Raw genomic sequence first — 17,123 nt, 5'->3', positions numbered from 1 at the left:
TTGAAAACATTTCAACAATTCAATGAACATAAACAAATGTGTTTTATAAAATGGAAGTTCGGTTAAAATTTATTTTCATTAGCCACCATGAAAAATTAATAATAAAATAAAGAAAAACAAAAAATCTTAATCCAATTGCAATAAATACGTGTATGTTCTTTTTACATTCATGATATTTTGTGAAAAAATTTACACTGTAATTTTCTTAATTATTTTTTTTTTACCAAAACAAATTATTGGAACTTTTATTTACAACAAGAGGCACACGTTGAAACATCGTTGTAAAAGTATATTGTTCTATATTAACCTGGTTTGTTTGTTTTTGTTTTATGTTACAATCATTGTGTAGCTATTTAATTGAAGGCATATTTAGTATTTAATTATTTTATTTTATTTTGTTGATAAGTATGATTTTCTGGACTCCTTACATCGATTGCAACACAAATTTTACAGTTACCGTTTTTGTTCGCATACATGCACTTAAAAATAATTTCATAAATCCTTTTTTAGATATTTTTAATGAACAAAATATTAGTTTTGTTTACGATCGTTAAGTTTTAGGACCGTTCAATTAATAAATTTGGAGAATAGACATTTTACACATTTTGTATTTATTTCGAATTACTTTAAAAAAAAAATTTGTTAAACGTCAGTTGCTGCCACTTTTGACGACGGCGGTGGTTTTGTAAATACACTGTGTCAAATCAATGCACTGCAAAGATTCTTAAAGGATAGGAGTATAATTAATGACTTACAAAGCTAAAGAACTTGAAAAGCCTTACTTACGAGATTTTTACGATATTTTTTACATCGAACAATTTTATGCGTTTGTATGCGTACAAAATCGGCTTGTTTTTAATATTTTAATATGTTTTTAGTGAAATTTTAAAAATATGTAGGTACACTAGTTTGTGTCTTTATTTTGCTTCTATTTTAACAGTTATATAATTTATGTGTATATATAGTTTTTTTTATATTTTATTAATGTAAAGTGTAAATGAATAGATATATCTAAATTGTCTGCGTAGCCTGATTCACGCAAAGTAATTGTTGCTGGAAGGGATATGTCTTAGAAGTAACCAATAAATGTAGTCGAGTTACAGTTGGTTGGTTAAACATTTTCCATAGGAAAAATACCTGAAAAGAAAATAAATTTATCATTTAGTATATAAATATGTACATATAAAATAAAATATTTTAAATCAACATGGACAGTTTGTATTTGTTGATTGGAAGTCTGTATTATATAAGTGTGAATTTAAGGAATGTATAAAGATCAAGGCAAACTCTTTAAAGATCCTCAAAGATCAAAAAGTAGACAGATTTGATAATGGATGTCCAACACAAGAACCCATACCAAATATGTTTAACAAAAGCAAACTTTATAAAGTACAATCACTATGCAAGTATTTTTTAAATAAATATGTTTTTATTTCTGTCTAATGTTTACGAAGAATAAATTCGACATGAACATCCCTAAAATCACTAAACTCATGACTTCACAGATTTTGAATGTATGTTATTCAATCAATAGATGTCGCTTGAGGACTAAAAACGTTTTTGATTCATTAATTCGATGTTTTATAATAACCGTGTTTGTTGGAAAATCTATCGGCAGTATGAATGCTACCGATTTAGAGTAGAATCTTACTAGGGATGGGTTTTTGACATTTATACGAGTCTCGAATGGATCTTATGTGATTTCGTTCTCAAATGTTGGTTAGATTGATATTGCATTTGTATCTCGATGGCTGTGTTCGTTGAGCAGTTGTGCATTTGGGATTATGTGTTTTCCATTGGGAAAAAAAATGATATTATATAGTTTTGTTTATGTAAATGTAGTGCCCTGATGGTTAGTGCGTTGGACTGTCATGCGAGAGGTCTTGGGTTCGATCCCTGCCTGTGCCACCTAAAGTTTAATTCACGGATACTGCCTGATGCAAAGAATTGACAAATTCTCCAAGAGTTATTCTTGACATAAAAAAGTGCTTCCTCAAATTAGATGTTCGGATTCGGCATATAAACTGTAGGTCCCCTCCATCCCTGACAACAGCACTCGCACACTGGAATGGTTAAGAGTTGTTAGTTACTAGGCCCTGGTTTTCCACGGACTGTTGCGCCACCTATTTTTTTTGTATTTTATTTTTAATGAAAATGGACTAACTGGGCTTATTTTGCAAGTGGAAACAATAAAAAACATGATTAAGTTTTGCTATGTTTCCACGAAAGGTTTATCTCAGTTTAGATTAAAAAAATCTTTTTGATGTTTCCACTGCACAAGGTGGGCAAGTATTGATACAAGACTTCTTTCTTCGTCTCAACATGCCTATTGTAAAAGTAAATCGGTGGAAACAGCGTTACACACCTTAGTTGCTATAGCAGTTTCAGGAAAGCATCTTAACGCCTTAAAGGAACTCTTACAAAATGCCTTAAATAGACTAATACTTTTGGGTGATCTTTGTGGACTGGGTGTTAACCCACACAAAACCAATTAAATCTTATTTTCGAGGAGATACAAAATTCCACTTGTCAACCCCTCTTATATTAAAATTCTCGGACGATGCTAAAAACCTGGGTCTTGTCTTAGATAAAAACTAAATTGGAAACCCAAAGTACAGGAAAGAGTCAAAAAAGTAACTGTAGCTCTCTTTTCTTACAAAAAATCTATTGGTAATAAATAGGGCTTACAACCGAGAATCACGTATTGGCTATACACATCGGTAACTAGACCGATTTTAATGTACGGTGTGGCAGTATGGTGGACTGCTTTAGAGAAAGGTATAAACAGGGATAAGCTAAATAAACAGGCATAATCTAAATAAAGTCCAACTCTACAACAGTCCATAACTGTCGACCATCTCTAATGGAGATGGCACAAGAGTTTAATATTCACCTTTGCTGGGTTCCGAGCCATAGAGACTCGCCAGGAACGGTACAGTGAAGCCCATACTACCACGCTTGGCACATGCTGGCATACCAATCACTACTTGTAAACTGTTGCTAATACAAGACGCAGTGAGGAGGGCAGGAACCAGATGGAACAACATCACCACTTGTCAGGTCACAAAAAACATCTGGCCAACACTGGATTTAAAACGTTCAAGGTGCTTGCTATCTCTAAGCAGATCGCATATAAGCTCGATAGAAGATGCCATAACCGGATATTGTCTAATAGGAAAGCAACTAGGCGTATTCTCATGAATTTTTCAGAATCTGTATAGACGAGGAAGAGGAGGAAGCAATTCTTCATCTTCTCTGTATATGCCCTGCTCTGGCTCGAAAACGCAAGAATTACCTAGGAGAATTCTTCTTTAACGATCTAAATCATATCAGCATAATCAGCCTATCACGTTTCGTAAGGGACTCAAACTGATTCCATTGAGATTAGGCGAAAGCGTGAGGATTCATGTGGTATCATAATGGGCCATTAAACTGGCCTTAGTGTGTTCGTTTCCATCTTGGACAGCCACTTCAACTTAACCCTTCCACCGCACAATAAGATTTAAAAATGATTAAGTTTTGACAGCACGTTCTAAAATGCAAATGGTGTTTCGATGTTTTTGATGTGTAAAGTGCAAGCTCGTTAGTTTGATTCGTGTTAAACAACGAAGAACTGATTAGTCCAGCACCATATATGAATATGCTACCTACTCCATGTCCGTTTTTTTCTGTAATTTGATTAAAACAAAACTATATTTTTGTACACAAACAAGCAAATAAACAGACCATAATGCATTATCTGTTAAACCAATTCCTCCACACAGGTTTTTATTCCCAAATTTGGACTCGACTCCGATCACCGACGGGATTCGAGTCAAATCAAGCTCATTTCAACTCGATTCATGTATATAAAGAATTGAGGCGATCTTCAAGCTCGCTTCAGCACCCCATCTTAATGTAGTAGTCTACGAACAAACCTCCCCATTGAAGCAATTGTAAAATGACCTTTTTTTATAGAATCTCAATTTACAGATGTTTTCTTACCATTACTTCTTGAAAATTGTCCTTTTTATTAGTTTTGGTTAGTTTTTTTTGCAAAGTTAATTTTAACTTTTGGTTTTCACAACACTTTTTTCTATTTGTGTTGTGTGTTTTTTGTTTTATTATTCTGACAGATCTTCATTCAGTTATACTCTTTATAGAATGCCAAAAAACACGGGTAATGTTTTTTTATAAATCGAATATTTTTCACTACCGGAGGGGGTCTATTTTATAATTGTACCTTTTTTAAAAGGTACTGAGGATTATTTTTCTCATGATTTTAAATGATTATGGCCTAATCAATTTTTAATCAAACACTGTACATTTTTTGTTTCTCTGTTCCTAGTTTTAGAGATAGTTGAAAAATAGTAAAAGTATACTTAGTTTAGTTAGTTTATTTTGGTATTCACTTTCGGGATCAATTTTAATGATAAGTTCATTTTTGTGAGTCAAGTAAGGCAATTCGATTGCATTTCCCGTCCCAGTAAGTTAATTTTGAAGTAAGTCAAGAGTTAGTAAAAATAGTCATGTCAATTTTCAGTGTGTTGAAGGTATTTAAGTCTCGTCGAATAATTCATCGTCCGTACTAGTTTCTATCTTGAAGTTTATCATTGATGGTTAAGAGCTGAGGTTGGTAGCAATTCTTCGAGGTATTCACTGCTAAAGTCGGAAGGTTCGAAGTCGTTAGTTGCAGACCCACACTTTCTTTTCCATCAATCAAACATGGGTATACTTTTTTATATTAAGCAAAAATTCCATTGAGTTCCCATGTCTTTCGTATATTTTTCTTCAAGGCAGGATTTTCTATAAATAAAAGTGTCATGTATTGATGGATGTGGAGTGTTGATTTGCGATACTTTTATAATCATGAGAAAAATAATACTTTGAAGTTAATTACTTTAAAAATTTCAAATATTTTGTAATAGACATCAAAAATGTAGGTATCCAAATCGTTCAATAAGGTAGCTATAAAAACCTCCAAATACAGGAAAGCCTATTGAACACCAGATTGAACTCAGTGATTGTTACATAAACATTCTCCTGTCTAAAGTCCCACAAATGTGTATGTAACTAAAATTTATTATTTATACATACATATGTATGTATATAAAAGTTGTCCGGCTGCAAGTACAGCAGACCTTTAACTCCTCCTGGAGCATAGGGCAGCAACAAGATCCTTCCTCCTATCCCGATTCACCGCAACTGACCTCAGCTGTGGCCACGATTTAATACCTTGAGACCGAGCCTCCTTCAAAACTGATGACCTCCAAGTTGTCTTTGGGATTCCAACGCATCTATTACCCTGGGGATTCCATTGGACGGCCAGTTTTGTTATATTGTCGTCAGGTTTCCTCAGTGGTTAACGAAAGCTTGTAGTCTGCTCGAGATGTTGGTAGAGCATTTCCATGTTTCAGAAGCATATAACAGCACTGATTTGAGGTTAGATTCGAATAGTTTCAATTTGGTGCGTAGCGATATTTTGCTAGAGTTCCACACAGGAGAAAGGATTTCAAATGCACCACGGGCTTTGTTTATTCTACTGTTAACATCCAGGTCCGTACCGCCATCGAGAGCTATAAAACTTCTCAGATAATTAAACTGCTCGACCTCCTCTATGGTCCAATGCCTTAGAATAAGTTGTGTGCTTTGGTCCGTGGTCATTATTTTGGTCTTATTTGTGTTAATCCTTAAGGCAGCCACCTCTCCATTCAATTGCAGCGATTGGCACATCTGATTTAAGCCTGCCGAGTTGTTTGCCATGAGACATATATCGTCATCATAATCTATGTGACTAAGCTTGTCAAACAGACTCCATTGGATACTGTGTCTTTCATTTGTACCCACCGTGGCAGTCATCACATCCTCAATCGCCTGCAAAAACAGAATTGGTGACAAGACATCTCCTTGTCTCACTTCTTGACGCCCATCGAAGGAGTCGGGAATCTGTTCATTGTGCAACACAAAACACCTTGCGTTGTTGTACGATTGTTTAATAACAGCAACAATTTTCTCAGGGATTCCTCGCGCAACAAGCGATCTCCAGATGCATTCACGATTAACCCGATCAAACACCTTCTCAAAATCTACAAACATTAGGTACAGCGGTAATTGGTACTCAGATGATTGTTCGAGTATGATTCGCAAGGTGTTGATGTGGTCGACGCACGATCGGCCACTGCGAAACCCCGATTGGTGCCTATTGAGGGTGGACTCGATCCTGGACTTAATCCTCTCAAGAATAAAAGTTGCCATTAACTTCGGAAAAACGGACAGAACTCTTATACCGCAACAGTTATTAGTATCTTTATAGCTGATCTTTTATCATCACTAAAGGGTTGCCGTTTAAATCTAACACGAGATGGTTAGTGTTAGTTCTACTTCCCTGTCCGACAATGTAAGGAAAGCTATTTAAATATATTCAAAGTTCATCTGGTTGCACAGTGCGCTATGTCTCATTGAATTTTTTATCGGATCCTTCTAGACATCTGTATTACGTATTATAAGCTTGAAATAGTCTGACATATAGGTACATACATCTCGAACACTTAATTTACTTAAGATCACGAAAACTATGATTATATTTGTGACTCGATGTTGGTTTTGTCAATATCGAAGCTTCTTATAATATATTGAGCACCAAGCACAATATATTTATATATACAAATCTAGCTTGAGCATTCAAAATTCACACACATCCCCTTAACGAGTCTATCTTTTAAACGGACATTGACATCTTGTCAATTGATTAGAATGAGAGCAACGAAATTGATTGAAGTATGACGTGCTAGATATAAACTCCATAAATAATTTTCAATACAAATTATATGTACATATACTCTTCCTTTTGATTTTAGCTTGACGATAAAGTGTAAAAAATATCATTCGTTCCTGCGCTAGCACTCTGCGCCTGACTCTATAAAATAGCTAGAAGTCTGAGTCTGAAGAAATGCATGTTTTTAACAAAACGTCAATCATGAATTTCAAATTCGTTTTCTTTTTTTTTAATTGACTTGACGAATTGATTATTATGAATGGTGGCAGCCAACATCTTTCCATTCTCTCTTTACCCTTTGACTAAAAGGGGCTAACTCTTCACAAAGACTACTTCGCCCTTTAGGAATTATCTTCTTTACCCTAAAACATCGCCATAGTGTTCGTGACCGCTTTCTTTGCGACAAGCGGCAGGCAGGGCGCGGCGGCGGCGGTGGCGTGTCATCGCATTCCGCACTGTAAATCTCGGATACGGTCTAGATTTGTTTACTTCTTTTTGTTGCATCTTAAGAGCGAACGCAACATGTCAAATGAATAGCGCACCTAACAACATAGTATATGTACCAATGACGACGACGATCTGAGATCTGGAGACTTCAGTACGAGTACAGAGTAATAAATCCATCGCCGTCGTGTGGTACTTGAAATTGAGCTGCCTTCGTCGCGTCGTTCGACGCCGCGCCGCAATCATGGCGTCGGTGCGTTGAGTGTTGAATGCGACGATCAGGGAAGGGAAATTTAAGGAGAGAGAGCGTTAATTAAATATTACTCATATGCCCGAGCACGAATACATGAGCAATGAGCAACATATCCATCAACGAACTTTATTCAAAGCATCATGGCTTCGGATATTAATTTATTATTCATACATAGGGTTCATGCAACTTTCGTCTAGATCTCGAATTACAATCAGGGTTCTATTCATGTTATTATATTTACTTACTATCAACGACGATCAGTACACATCACGGAGGGTACTGGTGGTAAATCTTTTGAGCTTCTGTCAACAAATACAATGCTTAACTATAATGCTGGTATATGTTTAATTGAAATTCCCAGAGAGTTTTCTGAGATTTTCGTTGTTGTTGTTTGTTAGTTTTTATAAGTATTTGAATTAATTTTGTGATTTTAGATCGTTAAATTTGGCCTTTGAGGTCAGCCGTTTTCATTATCATTATAAGAGGGTTACATGCAGTTGTAGTTGTTTAACTAAAAAAATGTATTAACCCAATGTGTTTGCTGCTAATTTTAAAAGATATCTGCCTTCAAAAAGCTAACTCTGTTTAGATGGTGCCGTGAAATAAAGCCAAGTGATGACAAGTATTACTGTTTTATTTTAAAAAATCCAATCGAAATTAAATATCAATATTTGTACGAATAATTTGGAAACCTCAGAACAAGTTCTGCTAAAAATTTAAGGCTTTATAAGATCGAAAGTGTTCCTGTAGATTTTGTTAGAAATACCTATAGAATATACATAAATGTTACACACCAAGATGTTAACGCAATTCTTTCGTATACCAAGGGTGCTTAAAGTTAGTATTTCTTGGTATTCTTAAAAGGAAGATTTTTGTCTAAACAATTATTTAGGATCTTATAAAAAATTGAAACTGCTTCGTCAATATTAGAAAATGCTAAAGTATCAGCAATGCCAGAAATTGTTAAATCTTTAGACAACAACTGGAAATTAGCCCTGCTGAAGTCAAAATTATAGAAGCAATCAAAGGAATTACTGTGTTCAGTAAGGTGATTACTTGTCAAGAAAAATGTCCAATGGGGGTGATATTTATCAAAATTAGTAATTCCTGATCTAGATTCTAGAACAATAATACTAAAGCGTCAGAAGAAAATACCAAATCGAGAATTCGATTTTTTGAGTTTTTAATACATCTTGTTTGCTGTAAGTCAGTAAGAAGGATTTTATCGAGAAAAGAAAAGACCGATTGTGAAGAAGAGAGGGTGGCTTCAAGGCAAGATTCGTCTTCTGATGGAATCCAGTCAATTTGTGGTAAATTAAAATCACCTGGAAGTAAAATATTGGTGTCAGAGCAGGACAAACTGATAACAAAGTCTATTATGCTAAGGAGAGTTCGCTATAAACAGACTCTAAATTTTGGAGGAATATAAACGTTAAAGTAGGAACAAATTCGTTTGTAATGACGAAAGTTATTAAATGTTTATCGAACCAACATTGCAATATGTACATGGGTATTCTAAGTTATTGTCAAAATAGCTTTAAACTTAAGATAAAAATAAAAAGAGACTGGGATGCGACCCACACTGATAACTTCATCCCATCTGTCGATTTGTCTTGCTTAAAAGTTTGTAGGTTTACGTGTTGGGTTAAAAAAGTCGTTAGTTGAATTATTGACAATATTTTCATATAAAGAAATAGTTTAGTTTTAAAATCTAGTTTTGTTAAATAGCTTTTTAGTCGAAAACCAATTTTACCGATTTTAGTAGCATTTTTTAAATGTTTACAAATTGGATGAATTAAATTAATTTTAGAGATATCAACAACTGAACATAAATTTGTACCAAATTTGAGTACTTTTTTTTGTAGATTTATTTTTTATGAAAAAACGGGCTTTTGGATTTCAATAAAAAAAAAACTACTGAATATCAAAAACAATATTTTCTGTAAAATACAAAAAGTTTGAAGACAATATTTTTAATTTTGGAAAAGCTGTTTGAGTCGAAAGTAAATTTTTACCAAGTTTAAGTATTGTTTTTTTTTAGCTAAATGTTGACAACTGTATTTTTTAAAAGATAAAAGTAGTTTAAAGCCAATATCTCAAAGTTTTGAAAAGATATTTGAGCCAAGAATCTAATTTTGCCAACTTTTATTAATTTTTTGTTTAGGTTTTTATTTTTTGTAAAAAAAAATTGTCAATTTTTCTCAAAATTTTACCAGACTTAATTTCTTGTTGCACAAAATTACTTTGGTGATAAAATCTTTTTCTATTGGTAAAATTTTCGAGGTGACATACATTTTTTCAGTTTTTTGATTTAAAAAAACCGTTAATTGGATTTTTTTTAAAAGATATACTTGTTTGTTATAACGTTACAATATGTTATGCAAAATTTATTTCAAGTCTCTAGCGTTTTTGGTTCATAAGATATTTAGGGTTAACCAAAATGTGCACCTTTTATTAAACTGCTATGGTAAAAAACCCACACACGTAATTTTCTTGAGGCCCTTTCTTCATCTTTCTGCCTTATTATCTGTATAACATAATTTATTTGAAGTCGATATCTCTTCTGTTTCTTGAGCTATGGACGACATGCAGCACATCTTTCTAAAAATCTTTTATTTCGACCTTGAAACGTCGAGAAATGTCAAAATTTTCAATGTTACAAATTTGACCGATTACAATAACTTCCTATGGGAAGCTAAAAATAGTGCACTGATATTATATGCAATATTGTTCTATTATTGCTTTTGAACTCTAGTGTGGTTAACGTACTCAACCACCCTAATGATAAGACAACGTCTAACATGCCAAATCTTTTGTTTATTATTATTAAATATATTAATATTGAGTAACATTAATCATACTAGAGATAAACATTATCATATTGCAAATCATTATTTTCTCTGAAAAATCATACTATTAAAGCAAATATTTAAACATTGATATCGTGAACACAAGCATTTGGTGGATATCCAGTAAATATATTAAGTTACCTCATTTAAAAAGTCCCGTTTTATGTCCGTGAATAATATGTGACTCACTTGGAAAATGCAATATTACTCGCATTTTTATCATTTGATATTTTAATCTTTACATTTTTTATTTATCTTATCTATTAACATCAGAAAGGTCTTTAATACGAACATATTATGTTTTTAAAATAATAAAAAACAACGAAGATAGTTAATTTTTTCATTACGAAATGCAATTTGAATTGTAAATACAAAGTCCGGCAAAAAAACATCCTGCATTTTTAGACGTTTATATGTAAAGCTATTTATAGATTAAATGGTAATGTGTAAAACTAAGTTATTATTTTATTTGCTGCTATAAAATACATTGTTGACCAAAACCAAATCCACTTAATAAAATTTTTGGTTTTTGATGTATTAGATTGAAATATTTTTTATAATATTGCCTCATTAAATTAAACTTGTGAACAAATAACTTTTTAAGCTTAACAAAAAATAAATTAACATTAATTAAACTAACTACAAAATGGTATCCCAAAATCCCATTCCATAAAAGTTCCAGAACCTTGTCGTTTTAAAGTTTCCAATAAAAATTCTTGTTTTATTATTCATCGCTGTAGTTATCTTGATCTTTTCTACATAAAAAGATTTCCAATAAGAGGTTTCATATTGAATAGCCCCTTATTTGGGCAGCTGGTATATTGACACTGTTGACTTTTGACATATTAATCCAATAAAGAGGATGTCGTTACTAAGGCATGACACCAAACTTTTTTGATATCAAAAGGTACGTCTTATTGGAAAACCCTGCACTATAACCTACTAAGGTCAGTCGATTAGTATTTTGTACTTATTCTAAATATTAAAAACTACGGCGCAACATTTTAAACAACCTATTTTTAAGCTTCTAACAACTTAATAGTTAGCATTTTACTAAATAATTAGCAATTTATTAAGGAAGTCCAAAATTTTAAACCTTTCTTTTCGTTTTGCTAAATGTTAAATTGCTAAATGGCTTTTATTATGAAACGAGCATCCAAATATTTATAAAAAGTGGCAGTTCGTGAAAATAAACAAAGCATATACTCTTAAATCCTGAAAAAGGAGACCCTCTTAGCTGCACCAACTGTAGAGGAATCAGTCTTCTTAACATCGTCTACAAAATATATTTATGACACTGACATAATCAAAAGAACTCAGCGTGATATCAATGTGGCTTTTGTGAGTATTGAGGCAGAGGCAGCAAAAATGGGTTAAACGGTTAACGAGGGCAAAACAAAGTACATGCTGTCGTCAAGAAAAGACCTACAACAAGGACCGACATCTCGGTCAAAACGTCACCATCGACAGACTTAACTTTAAGGTAGTCAAGGACTTTGTCTACCTAGGCTCCGCTATGAACGCAGAAAACAACACCAGCGCTGAGATCCAACGAAGAATTACTCTTGCTAACCGCTGTTTCTTTGGGCTAAGAAAGCAATTGAGTGGTAAAGTCCTCTCTCGAGGGACCAAAGTGTCGCTATATAAGACCCTCATCATCGCCGTCCTGCTATATGGTGCAGAAGCCTGTACTATGACAAAAGCGGATGAAAGCACCTTGGGTCGTTTCGAGAGAAAAGTTGTTCGTGTCATCTACGGTCCCGTGTGCATAGAAGGGGAGTGGAGGAGAAGATGGAACGACGAGCTGTACATCGACGACGTAGACTTAGCCAGCAGGGTAAATGTCCAACGACTAAGATGGCTGGGTCACGTAGAGCGCATGAAAACCAATGCTCCGGCCCGGAAAGTCTTCGAATCCACACTAATAGAACAGCGCAGTAGAGGAATACCGCGGATTAGGTGGCGCGCACAAGTGGAAAGTGACCTCACCCAACTTGGAGCGAGAAACTGTAGACAAATAGCTACGGAACGAAGTAGATGGAGACGTTACTTGGATGTGGCCTTAGTTCACACAGGACTGTAGCGCCACCTTAAGAAAGTAAGTAAGTAAATAATCTTAAACGGACCTATCATTGAAATTCCCAACTGTAGACTGGACCATTCCATCCATTGCTCTTATAAGAATAGTTTAACAGCTGTCATATGGATCTAGAAAACTGCTTAAAGTTAAAGTAGTCATTCCATGATTTTAACTTTAGCAAATTTTTAAGATATAATTAAATGTTATAATAGTTTAAAATTTGGTAAATCATCTTTTAAGCTTAGCAAAAATACTAAAAATGGATTTAACAATTCATGTTATCGTCAGCTTACGAAGGGCATCTGAGAGCAGTACGCGCCTCTACAAACATCTAGATCATTTAAGAGGACAGATTTACATTAACGATGGTTTCGAACTGAACAAGATCACCTGGATTTTTAAGGAAAGACGTGATTTAATGAAGCTTAATGAAAACGGATTTGGTCAGAACGAATTATCATTACGTAGGTACTGTGTGCAGCTTAAGGGAGGAAGAAACCATCCAGCACTTCTTGGGCAGAGGTCCGGGTTTAAAGGGTAGCCCCTTGGGAAAGTTTGGTTAACAAAAGCGGAAGTAATCCAGGTGCTCAATGGAGAAAACAGCACCAGTTTCAAAGGATTAGCAAATTTTATCACTGTAGCCTTATCATACCGAAATGAACTAGTGAGAAAATATAACCAGTAAAAAATGTTCTTAAAATTATCACCAAATTTTGATTTAAAACTAATAATTGTTATAACATGTACGTAAATTCAACTATCCGACAGACGACGTTTGTCAATGTCGTAAGTTTAACGTTTTTAACTTCAAAAGAAACTTAAAATCTTATTTAAAAATGTTAAATGTTGGAAATAAAAAACTTTTACTACTTCTACAATTCATGTTATCATCTTTCATAAAACAAAATTAAAGTAAACATTTTATAGGACAGTAAAACATAACCAGCGTTATTTTGAAATTTATTTATAATTTCGTATCAACAAAATGTTCTGAAAATAATTCATTACTTTAAATATCCAAGTTGGAGGCCGACGCTTTTTGTTTGTCAACGACACACGACAAAAATAGAATTACATACATCAATGTTCGTTCTTAATATAAAATGTTGACTGTATTTAAGTCAGTAACACTTTACAAAAGACACGTTCCCGTGCGTGGCAAAGAGGAACATGTTGTTTCCACGAAAAACGTGTAAGCAGAAAAAAAAATGAAAAATAACAACAAATAAAAAACACATCTAGCGTAAAAAGCTAATTATGTCAAATGAAAAAAGTAATTGAAGATTTTTTTTTAACTTTCTTCTATATCTGTACTTTAATTTATCCAGTCAATGGCCTCCTTATTATACATCACGAACATCATGAAAACGGCTCAACCAACCACGAACTGCGAGCTACGGCCGACGACGACAATTCTACAATTCTGGTAAAGCAAATATCGGACCTTATCTTCAGAGCCAGGGCAGAGAAGAGCCCTCCTTCTTTAGAACTTTTCATTATAGGAGAAACTATTATTGAACAATAACTACAAATGCAGAAGACGCGACTTGGGTGTCGGGCGTAGCGTCGCGTCGCGTCGGTGTAGAAAATTGTAGAAGTAGTGTAGTAGTCGGCCGGTAGTCCCATTCCCAGTCAGTAGTCAAGTCACTGAAAGTGCTACCTTATGTAAATAAAACTAAGTACGAATACATATGGATATGTATTCAAGAACGATTACGACCACTGGACTGCTGCTTGTGTGGAATAAGAAGTTAACGCTTGCTAGCTTAGGCTGTTGTTAGTGACTACTTAGCTGTTTTAAATATAAGGCACAAGTTAATACTGTACCTATTTACATACGCATGTAGTATGTACGAGTATTTCAACGATTGATAATGTTTTGCACGACATTTTGATGAACACGCAATATAATGTGAAATGTAAGCTTAAAGAATTCACATCTTTTAGTACCTAGTCTTTGGTTCTATGAAAGTGCCATCAAGGGAAATACAATACATTTCTTAACTTCTCTATCTCTATAAGTTAGATCAAAACTTTTGACAAAAATATGTACCTATCTACATTTTAGACGATACTTTAAGTTATATACGGATGATTTCTCAGGCTAATTTAATGTCATGATAGCTGGCTAAGCCTTTTGACCTCGTACTAATGTATAGGTAGTTCAGAAGGTAGATATACTTCCGATTCAGAACCGAGAGCAATATATCAAACTGACATCCATGTGGAATCCAGGGCATTTCTACTGTAGCTGTGATAGACTGACGGGACTTTGTAGACAGACAAGCACAATAAATATGGTTGCATAATATGTAATTGAACTGCTTTTAAACAGAAGAACATTTACATTAAAAAGATAAAAAAATTTATCAGTTTTCTTTTGTAACTAAATATTTACTTCAGATTGGTCTTGAACCTGGCGCGAACGACAGATTATAGAAAAAGTGTAGTTTGCGACAGGGTTGCGACTTCAGTGACACCAGATAAGTTGAACAAATAATTGAAGGAAACAATAACATGAGTACATTTTAATATTTTTTCATAGGATGTTATTGTAATGGGTCCGTTTTTGATAAATTGAAAATTTTGACATTTCTCGACGTTTCAAGGTCCCTAGAGTCGAAATAAAAGATTATTAGAAAGATGTCTGTGCGTGCATGTACACGTACGTTCGTACGTCCGTACGTCCGGGGGTTGTTTTTTTTTACCATAGCAGTTTAAAAAAAGGTCAACATTTTGTTAGCCCTAAATATCTCATGAACCAATGACGCTAGAGATTTAAATTAAATTTTATATAATATATTGTAACGTGATTCCAAACAAATATATTTTTGGAAAACGAAAAATAACGTTTTTAACATCTGGTAAAATTTTGAGAAAAATCGCATTGACAGTTTTTTTACAAAAAAAAAAAAACTTAAACAAAAAAAAGTTGGTCAAAATTGATTTTCGGCTCAAATAACTTTTCAAAACTTTGGGATATTGACTTTCAAATAATTTTATCTTTTAAAAAATACTGTTGTTAACGTTCAGTAAATTTTTTTTGAAAAATCGAAAACATAGTTTTTTTTACAAAAAATAAAAACTTAAAAGAAAATTTAACAATAGTTGGTAAACATTGATTTTCGACTCAAATATCTTTTCAAAAATTTGAGATCATGGATTTTATCTGGTTTTACTTACAAGAAATATTGTTTTCAATGTTCGCAAAAATTTTGAGAACAATTAAATTAACAGTTTTTTTTTACAAAAAATAAAAACCTAAACAAAAAAATTAGGAAAAGTTGGTAAAATTTGATTTTCGGGTCAAATGTCTTTTCAAAACATTGAGATATTGGCTTCCAAATACTTTTATCTTTTAAAAAATATTGTTGTTAACGTTCAGCAAAATTTTGATAAAAATCTAATTAACTTTTTTTTACAAAAAATAAAAAGCTAACATAAAGCAATTCTAAAACTTTATATGAAAAATATTTAAAAGCTAAGCTATAGGAAAGTTAAAAAAAAAATACATACAACTCCGAAAAATGCATGAAATCTTTATTTGGATCAATAGTGCGGTCCATATAATTTAATGTTTGAAGATTATTTCATGCAAATGTTGGCCTTCACTGCGCCTCAAATGGTCCATCCGCTTAGTCCAATTTTAGCATACTCTTTCCAACTTTTCGGCCGTTATCACACGAATAAATGTGCCTTCCAATGCGTAAATTGAAGCGGTCTGGTCTATATAGACATGATCTTAAACAAAGCCCCACAAAATAATCTAAAGGCGTTAAATCGCACGATCTAGACGGCCAATTGACCGTTCCCGAGCGAGAAATAAAATGTTCACCGTACTCGCTTCTCAATAAGTCCATTGTTGCGCATTCTGTGTGGCAGCACCGTCTTGTTGAAACCACATGTCATGCGATTCTTATCATCTTTGAAGAAGTACGGTCCAATGATGCCACCAGCCCATAAACCGCACCAAATTGTGACTTTTTGGATTCATTGGTAGCTCTTACAATGCTTCTGGCTGATATTCACTACATTGAGCCAAAAATGAGCTTCGTCTCTGAACACAATTTTTCAGTAAAAAAGTGGATCTTCTTACTTGCAGTAGGTCGTTCGGCTTCAATTTTTGCACCAGCTGTATTTTGAAGGCATCACACCTAAATCTTTCCCAAAATTTTCCACGTTGTTAAGTAACAGAAGCCCATTGCTGTGAACGGCGACAAATCGATAATTAATGGTAATCATTATCATTGGCGCATACTGCTGCGATATTTTCTTCAGCTCGCACTCTAGGTAAGCGTGTTGGTAGTTTAATGTCCAACAATGTAAATCTGGTGGGAAATTTAGTCACAATTGCCCGAATAGCCACTTCAGTGGCTTTAAACTGACCATAAAATAGAAGAAGCGCGCGATGAACTTTCTTAATAGGGCACGCATTTTGATAATTAAATAAATAATTTTCAAGCGTTGTTCGTTTGTAACACGATTCATGATTAAATTAAAATTCCAAACTGAAGATGTTTGATAGTGAAACAAAACACGAAACTAGCGTCAGCTGTTTAAACCAGTGTTGCCAAAAAGATAATAGCTAAAAAATCACCCTTTATTATGAGAACTGGATATAACAATTTTGGAAGTTTTACTGAAACAAGAGATGAAACCCCTGATGATGCAGAGTATCACTTTTGAGTGAAATGAGTGTTTTTTTTTTTGAAAATAATATTAAAGAAAACAAAATTTAAAAAT

General features: G+C 33.7%; 1 protein-coding gene across 2 annotated transcripts in view; it reads right to left on the bottom strand.

Moving 5' to 3' along the window:
* Positions 1 to 631: 631 nt before the first annotated feature.
* LOC129948782 (DE-cadherin) overlaps positions 632 to 17,123 on the bottom strand; it is a 73,623-nt gene continuing 57,131 nt past the window's right edge. For both annotated transcript variants that reach the window (XM_056059800.1, XM_056059801.1), the window contains one exon: positions 632 to 1,137. The gene's annotated coding sequence lies outside the window, so the exon portion shown is untranslated. The remainder of the gene's footprint in view (positions 1,138 to 17,123) is intronic.

This window comes from Eupeodes corollae, chromosome 3 (genome assembly GCF_945859685.1).
Source record: "Eupeodes corollae chromosome 3, idEupCoro1.1, whole genome shotgun sequence".
Classification (NCBI taxonomy): Eukaryota; Metazoa; Arthropoda; class Insecta; order Diptera; family Syrphidae; genus Eupeodes; species Eupeodes corollae.
The sequence above is the reverse complement of the archived record's forward strand: the minus strand, read 5'-3'. Positions and strand labels throughout refer to the sequence as shown.